Source organism: Seriola lalandi, unplaced genomic scaffold, assembly GCF_002814215.2.
Source record: "Seriola lalandi dorsalis isolate HSWRI2012SDOR001 ecotype SW California unplaced genomic scaffold, Sedor1 jcf7180002054955, whole genome shotgun sequence".
Taxonomy (NCBI): Eukaryota; Metazoa; Chordata; class Actinopteri; order Carangiformes; family Carangidae; genus Seriola; species Seriola lalandi.
The window spans coordinates 515,535-523,915 of NW_019525506.1; the positions used below are offsets into that span (position 1 = coordinate 515,535).

Consider the following 8,381-nt stretch of genomic DNA (forward strand, 5'->3'; position numbering starts at 1 on the left):
AAAAAGAGAAGTTACGTTAGCTCTGCAGTGAACGTTAGCAGTCTTACCTCTCCAACTGCTCATCAAGATACCAAATTTGTACCAAATATACCGACTTTTCTTTGTTATCAGAACCGATTTTATCCGCCATAGTTATGTATTTATCTTTCCCCCGTATATTTATTGGCTCATTGATATTTATCTCTGCTTTTTTAATCCTTCATTCAGGACATTTTCGAAGTTTACTGAAAAATCTCCTCTGAGGAAGAAGTTAGCTAACTACGTTGTTGCTAGGCAATGCTGCCTTCAGGGACAGCTCGTAAAGTTCTCTGCTACACACAAATAAACTAACCATTGTCAATTTTCCGTTTCAAACTATTATTTATTTATTTATTTATTGCACATCATTTCTAAAATGGGTTGGTTGCGTCTTTAATGTCTCCCTCAGAACATCTTCCTTCCCTGCCATTCACCCACCCACGCTTTATCATATCTATTTATGATTATTTATTTCATTATTTATTATTTATTTATTTATTGAACACTGTATTGTCTTCTTCAGATGAATCACTTTCATCCTGACAGAAATTAAAGGTGGAAACGCTGTAAAGTGAATGTGTTTAGGCTTTAAAATCAGAAACAGTGGTCTCTGTGCTGCTCTTCGAGAATTAGTCTGAATTACATCAGAAATATTAAGAAAATGTAAATTCAACTTACTGAAATGCAAATGCCAGTAAAGGACTTGACCTCAGAGGAGAGGAATAAAACTGAAACATTGCTGCTGTGTGGATGAAATAACAGCAACATCACTATGGCAACAGTTACAGACACATATACACACAAAGATACAGTCATAAACAAAACAAAGCACTCATATATGCTCAGCCCGTACGTCAGGTCAACCTGACACTATGTAATTGCTCAGTTTATAGTCAAGATCTGTGCTGTGAATGAACAAAGCAGCGAGGCGGCTGATCTGAGTGATGTCTAATTTCTATTTTCATATGCAGCAACATTCACCAGTGATTCACAGGAACAGATTTGCATGCTGCGTATTTTTATTTCCTCTGTAAGGACCCTGATCATATCATTCTGCTCTGAAGCTGAGAGGAATGCAACAGTATCCATCTCCGCTGGGCCTCTACAACCATGTTTGGCTCTGCTGATCTGAAGCTGTGCGGCACCGCCCTCCTGCTGGTCCTGGGATCGCTCGCCAACATCTTTAACCTCGTGGTCATGCTGGTTCACCCCTTTCTTCTACCTCAAATCCCAAAGCAAAACTCTTGTTCCAAAAAACATGACAGAAAGAGCTTCTTGTGTCATCAGGAAGCCCCTGTTTCCTGCCTGGGTCGTCGTCAACGTCTATGTGGTCATCTTCATCTGCTACCTCGCCCTGATGCCCTTGATGATCATGCTCCCCACTTCACTGAGGCTGGTCGTCTACCTCTGCAAACACAGCTTGTCCATGCGGAAGCAGCAGAGCGGTTCTCACGCTGCAGAGTCGTACCTGCTCGTCTGCAGGCTGACGGTCGCTCTGGTATGGGTTTACCTCTCCACGCTGCTCACCATCTCCCTCTACTACTTCCATGCGATCTTCGCCTCTGGGCTGAGCGCGGACATGCTCTTCCTTGGTTTGTCTTTTTTATTGCACGGCTTCTGCGATCCTCCTCACCTGCTCCAACAAGAACCTGAGAGAGAAGCTCAGAGTGCTGATCTGCAGCGGGACGAACACGAACACATCGGCCCGGAGTGCTGAAGATAAGAGTGGAGTTTGACTGAGTTTTACTTGAGTGACATATACAGCATTCGGCATACTCTCTAATTATCTTCACACTCTGTACTATGGATTATGTCCTGTACGGCTCTAACTCTTCACTTATCTGAAACAGGGTTTTACTGATTTAAGCTGTGTTCACATCGTATGGGACGGACAGCAGAGAGTTGGTACTGGGCGCCGACAAGCTGTTGAACAGGAGCCTGTGACATCACTGGATGTTTATTTGAACATCTGTATCCCAGTTATGAGGCTTATCCCAGTTTTAATCAACATACCCATGTATATGATAAATACTATAGTATCCCAAACTTTGAAATCATTAATCTGACATTCCTGTAATCTTTAACCTTCAATTCATTTGACCACAGCTATTGAGAATGAAGCCACTTTGGCTTACGCCTGTGAAGACTCATCAGGTCATCAGTATCTCTTAGAGCTTTACAAAGGAAACTGGACCTGTTTTATATTTTTACTGCTCTACATGTCAGAGGGAAATATTGTTCTTTTTACTGCACTACATTAATCTGACAGCTGTATCTACTAGTTACTCTAAAGATTAAAATACTACCTTAAAACTCATGATAGATTTCATTATTATGGAATAAAATAAACGTTTTTTCCAGCAGCAAGGATCATGTGTCACGTTTCAAACGTCTATGAGTTTGAGAGTTGGAGGTTTTCTTCAAACTATTCAGATGGTTCAAAAACTGAAAACAGATTAGTTTAGAAGTTTGTTTTTTCTTCTCACGACCCCTCAGACTCATGCTGTGACCCCTCCCGACCCCTAGGTTTTGAATCTGGGTTACCGAACAGTAACAGTAAAATGTTACATACTGATGCGTCAGTTTTAAGAATTTAATAATTTTTTTTACATTGTAGTACTGATACTTTTACTTGTGTAAAGGATACGTACCCTACATCTTCCCCCCGCTGTTGCCAAGAGAAAACAAATGTTGAATGTGTGTGTGAAGGCAGTTCCTGTGTTGTTGCAGTTCCTGATCATCACCAGCAGAGGTCAGTAAAGGTCGCAGGTTCCTCATCACCCCTCTCAGTTCACATCAGTTCATGTTTTGAAGTCATACCTGGTGGTGAAAGACAGTTTTGTTTGCGCAGAGATATTTGTGAGACAGTTGGAAACTCTCTCACCTCCACCTGGAATGCAGCCAACTGGAGCTGCAAGAACACGATGGTTATGAAATATAAAGAGGTCAGCTGTGACAATTAATCAAACTGTCTTACTGAATGTTTTTCCACAATGTCCTCAACACCGACCCCAGAATACCATTATGCTAAAGGGCTGCAGGAAGGGTTTGTGTAATTTTAGAACATTTATGCAACCAGTCGGAGCAGAGCATCCAGCGCTTCACTATCTGAAGAGATTTAGACAGAAATACCAGTTTGTCGTCACTAATAATCACAACGAGCTCCACGGACAAACTTTAAAGTATTGAAAATGTTACTAGGAGTAAAAGTATGAAAGTATAATCAGCAGAATGTACTTAAAGTATCAAAAATAAAAGTCGTCAGTGCAGAAAAATGTCCACTGTGACTGTTAGTTATTATACTTTACATAATTAGAGTATTATTATTCATACTTTAATGTGTAAGCAGGATATTACTCCTGGAGCTGGTTGAGCTGCAGCTCATTTTTAAACTATTTCGTAGTATTACAACTAATAACTATTTCCATCATGGATTAATGACCTCAATTACATTCTTAATTAATTAATTAATTAATTAATTATTTGTTTGCTTTGTAAATATTCATAAATCAATGAGAAATGTTTTGACAAAAAAACAAAAAACCTCAAAATTATTAAAACTAAGGAAAAGAATCAGGTTTTTTGCTAACTATGAACAGGAATCTGTTGATGAATCAATATTAGTTAATGCAGTTGTATGATCATGCTTCTGTTTATAGCTTTAACACCTGTAATAAGTGTCAACAAGGTTTACGGCGCTGTCTAAACATTTACTTAAGTTCATTCTTGAGCTGGGAAGTAGTAGATTGATGATACAATCACAACTCAAGGTCCACTTACTGGCTTTGCCAAAAAGGTTTTTAAACATGCGGGCAGTCTCCATGACAACTGAGTAAACTCTAATCGGTGATGAAGACTACGTGATGTGGTTGAAAGCGCCGCAAAAGCTATTAAGTGGATCCTGAGTTTGGATTATTTTGTCAGATTCTTAAACGGTTGTTTTTCTCATTATTTTGTCGTGAAAAATAAAGTTTTGGAAACATAAACATTAAAATATTCAGGACACACTATAAAGATAGAAGACAGAATCACCTTTAAGTAAAACAGGCCAGCACAACACTGCAAATCCTCTTATAAAAGTAATTTTTATAATGGATTTATGGGAATTTTGGATCAGCCGCAGGTATTTTATCTTAGCGCCACAGTTAATGCTTTAAAGTGAAAAATCCTTTGAAATGCAAAAGATTTCAACCATGCTGGCAATCGAAACCCTTGACCACCCACAACATCAAACTTATTTTTTATCACAGAAATTGCAGCAAATCAACATTTGCTGATGTAAACTCAAAACAGGAAAACTCATTATTCGACCGCAGAAGATGCTGATGCATGACATCCTTGAAGGAAAACCCAGATTAGCAGCAGCAGCACACTTCCCCGGCTCTGTTTTGATCTGTCGTCTTTCCGCCTTCACCCCTTTTCGCCCTTTTTGTTGTGGCGAGGGCTGCCAGGGGTCAGCCGGGGTCACGGCAAGAGGAGAGAACGAGGTTTAATGCCTCCAAACCCGCTAATAACCCCCGCTGTGATCCCCCTCACCCCCCTCCAGGGCCATTTTTCATAGCGCTCCACCCGGCCGGTTTGGAGGAGGCAGGCAGCTGGAGGCTGGGCGCTCCCATCCACGCGTCTGGTTTGCATTAAATGGACACATGTGGTCTTTGTTTTGAGAAGTGCGGCTGACACGAACCCATAACCAGCCGTATGAAAAATGGGTTTCTCAGGCAGCGGATTTAGGCTAAACTTTGTTCAGGGTCAGCGTTTCACTTTAAACAGGAGGTATCTTAATGACAGGAAGCCTATGATTTGACTTAAGCCCTTCGTTAAGTATGATGGGCAGAGTACCGCTGTGATGTGGAACAGTTGATCTGAGACGGAGTCGAGACGTGAGTCAGTCACCAGATATGAATCTATTGCCGAGAGAACGCATGTTGGATGTTTCAGCTCAGACTTTATATATCACATGTCGCTTTTACAGCTGCATGTTGCTGTAAAAAGCAAAACGACTCTTCTGTCCACGACGAGATTTATACTCTGAGCTCGCACACAATAGCTCAGTGTATCACTCAGGGACACATGGCGGTTGATGGACACATTGGCTGTGGCAGGGATCAAACCTGTGACCTCTTTTATGACCAGACACCGGACCACCCTGCAAACGCCAAACAGCCACTTGATACTTTAATAAAGTTCCTTAAAGGATACGTCTGTCGTCAACAACAATGAAAAGTCCAAAACCAACAGTGAATATATACCAACAAGTACATCTGATTCCTCTGAGCCTCAAAATACTATGAAAAACACCAAATGTGGATTCATCCGCCGCTGAAAATAGGACCAGCTTTTTCAGGAAGTCACTGAGTCTTAAAAGATATTTATTTGAGAGAGAGACCAATCTAGGCATCAACTCTGAGGCGGTGAAAGTTTCTTAATTTTCTTAATATGTGAGCTTCTGGGGAATTAATGCGCTGCCATTAATTCTTCCAAAGTACAGGAGAGACATTACGAAATCAAGATAACGCCTTCAGTAGCCATGAAGGAAACTCTTGGTTAAGTATTTTCACATCAGTGTTACACTCTGCTTCTTTTCAATCACCTGAAACCAACAGGAAGATTCTCCTCCCCTCACTGAGCATCACTAAGCGTGAATACTTCACTTTGCAGAAACATGCACAGTAACTCATGCTCAAAAGACGGGAAACAATTGTTTGGAAGCGAAACATGCAAGTCTCAAATTTTGGATATCCAATTCCCATGTCGAGTTCAACAAGCACCAAGTCAAAATGTTAACTTTACTGAGTCCAAAACAATTTATAATTTGCCAAACGTAGATTTCCCTCCTGATTACACCACATGATTGGCTGCTGATGGATGATCTAAAGGTCCCATATAGTCTAAAGGTCTCTGTGCATGTGTAGTGTGATTATAGATCAGCTCTAGCTTCTATATTAATACTGTGAAAGTATCAAAGCCTCAGTCCACAGAGAAATGCACACAGCCTGTATTCAGAAACTGAGCCTTAAAACCAGCCGTCAGGACTTCTGGAACTTTGTGATGTCACAACAAAGCAGTCACCAAGCCCCGCCCACCTGGACCCACCATCCAAACCTTGCAGGATTTGGTTTCTCTGAGTGTTTTTACCTGAAATCTGATTTATTTTTATTGGATCACTCAGTAAACAGTCAGCCAATCAGGAGAGAAGCTCAGAGCCTCCTCTCTTCTGATTGGCTCACCGACCTGTTGTTACTAAAGCTCCAGAGAGAAGCCTGAGAGAGGAGATGTAAAACTACACTGAGATGGTTTTTATATCTTCTTATGGATCAACACTTCAAATAAAACACAGAAGAAGAAGAAAACCTGGAGCTTTGAAGTATCTGTTGTCAGGAAAATAAACGAGCTAATTTGCAGCACAATTTTTATGATATAATTTTAATCTTTGGGCTTGGGAAGAAGTCACTCAAAGTCAGAACAAAGTAGAGATATCATTCTCATGTCTGTGGTAAATATGAAATTAGAACGAGCAGCTGCAGAGCAACAAAGACCGGAAACAGCCTGGCTCAATTAAAGGGTTACAAAATCTGACAGAAAAGCAGCAAAAACAACAGGTGGTTGTCTTGCATAAGGATATGAACGTTATGGATTTCCTGATCAAGTGCTTTTGGTCCTGATCATGATTTGAGTCCCTAAATACTAATATCTGCCAATACCGAGTCTGATCTAATATCTACAGTATATCTATGTAAATGTTGATTAAATATGTCACTGACACTGTTTATATTCAGCCCATCTTATTTTTCATTAGCTACTTCATCCAAATACCAAAGATCCTGATTCAAACTATAACGTTTATAAACTCAAATCAATGATATGATATGAATATCATTAATACCAAACTGTTCTTTTAAGTCCACACCTTCCCTCACCTTAACACCTTATCTGCCGAGTCTAGCCTATCAGCTGTGGTAATTGTGGACGCAATCCTGCTTCTCCCACCTTTAAATTGTCATGTCCAAGTCTTTAAATGAAGTCCACTGACACAGTTTGAACGTGTGCGCTAAGGCGTGCACACGGGCAGATGTAGGGCGGGTGAACCAAGTCAAACCCTTGGAATGAACAAACCCCCATCACACACATCACACGCAAACACCAGCTCGGCATTAGCTCACTGGAATGCCACGCTGTGCACTTTTAGTTGTGCGACTCTTTTATGTTTTTTTTTTGCATTTTTTTACCAAAAGAGAAAAACACTGAGCTTCATCAGTGAAGTCCGCGCGTGTTGATAAACACATCGAAGCTCCCATTCAAACCGGACCGACAGCTGCTGCTTCAGGACAAGATGGAAACCACAAAGGCTTTTCATCTGAAAAGATCTTTCGGCTTGATTTCACCTGGATGGCAAACGACGTAGATGTAGACCTGGATATAACCTGCAGCTGTTTCACTGGGATGATTATCATGTAGATATGGATATTTATGTTTCAAACAACAAAATCGTGTTCATGGATAATGAATGGTTCATTTACCCTGGAATACTAAGCAGTATGAAATATGAGCGTTTTCCAGAGGTTCATATTTCAGTCTGAGCAGTAAAGTGCATGAATGGATCAGTGTGTGTGATAAAGGAGAAGTTGAGATAAAAACCCGTCAGATACTGTGAACCGATCCTACTCTAGCATCAAAAGTTGGTCTGTTTTCCGGTAACGTGAGTGAAGGAAATATCCTAAAATCTCTGTCTCTTCTCAGAATATTTTGGGGCATCTCTGGAAAATCTTTGATGTCAGTTACCGTGGAAACAGTCAGTTAGAATTCAGCTAATGTTACCATGGTAACATACTGTACGTACAGTTAACATGTAATTCTGACATGTTAAATTCTAATGTTTAGTGCGTTTAGCATGTTAGCATGTTAACCTGTGCACAGTTAATAAAAAAAAAAAAAAATGGGAGGGGCCACAACTCAGCCAACATTAGCTCATTGCCAATAGACTTTACACTGGGATGACGGCACACAAGTAAAACTTTCCCCCATTCTGTTTTCCCATATATGGGCCAGACCTGGACCGAGGACCTGGGCATATGTTGGGCCAGACGCTTCATTTTACCATCTAGGGGTGACCTGCTTTACTTCAGACCAACGAACTCCCTAATTCTGCTGATGGGGCTTAAAACATGAAGCAGCTGTGATTTCACCCATTATTACTTAAAAGACGTGTTGCATCCTTTCAGTTTCCGGACTTCAGCTATTGAGACCAAAACTTTTTATGGAGAAAGATTTGGAATTTCTACATAAAAGTTTAAGGATTATCTATATCATCAAAACAAAACTGGAGCCAGCTGCTAGCGGTCATTAGAGAAACTGCTTCTTAAAGC

General features: G+C 40.6%; 1 pseudogene; it reads left to right on the top strand.

Annotated features, from left to right (window-relative positions):
* LOC147817461 (uncharacterized) overlaps positions 1-2,279 on the top strand; it is a 3,595-nt pseudogene extending 1,316 nt beyond the window's left edge.
* The last annotated feature ends 6,102 nt before the right edge of the window (positions 2,280-8,381 follow it).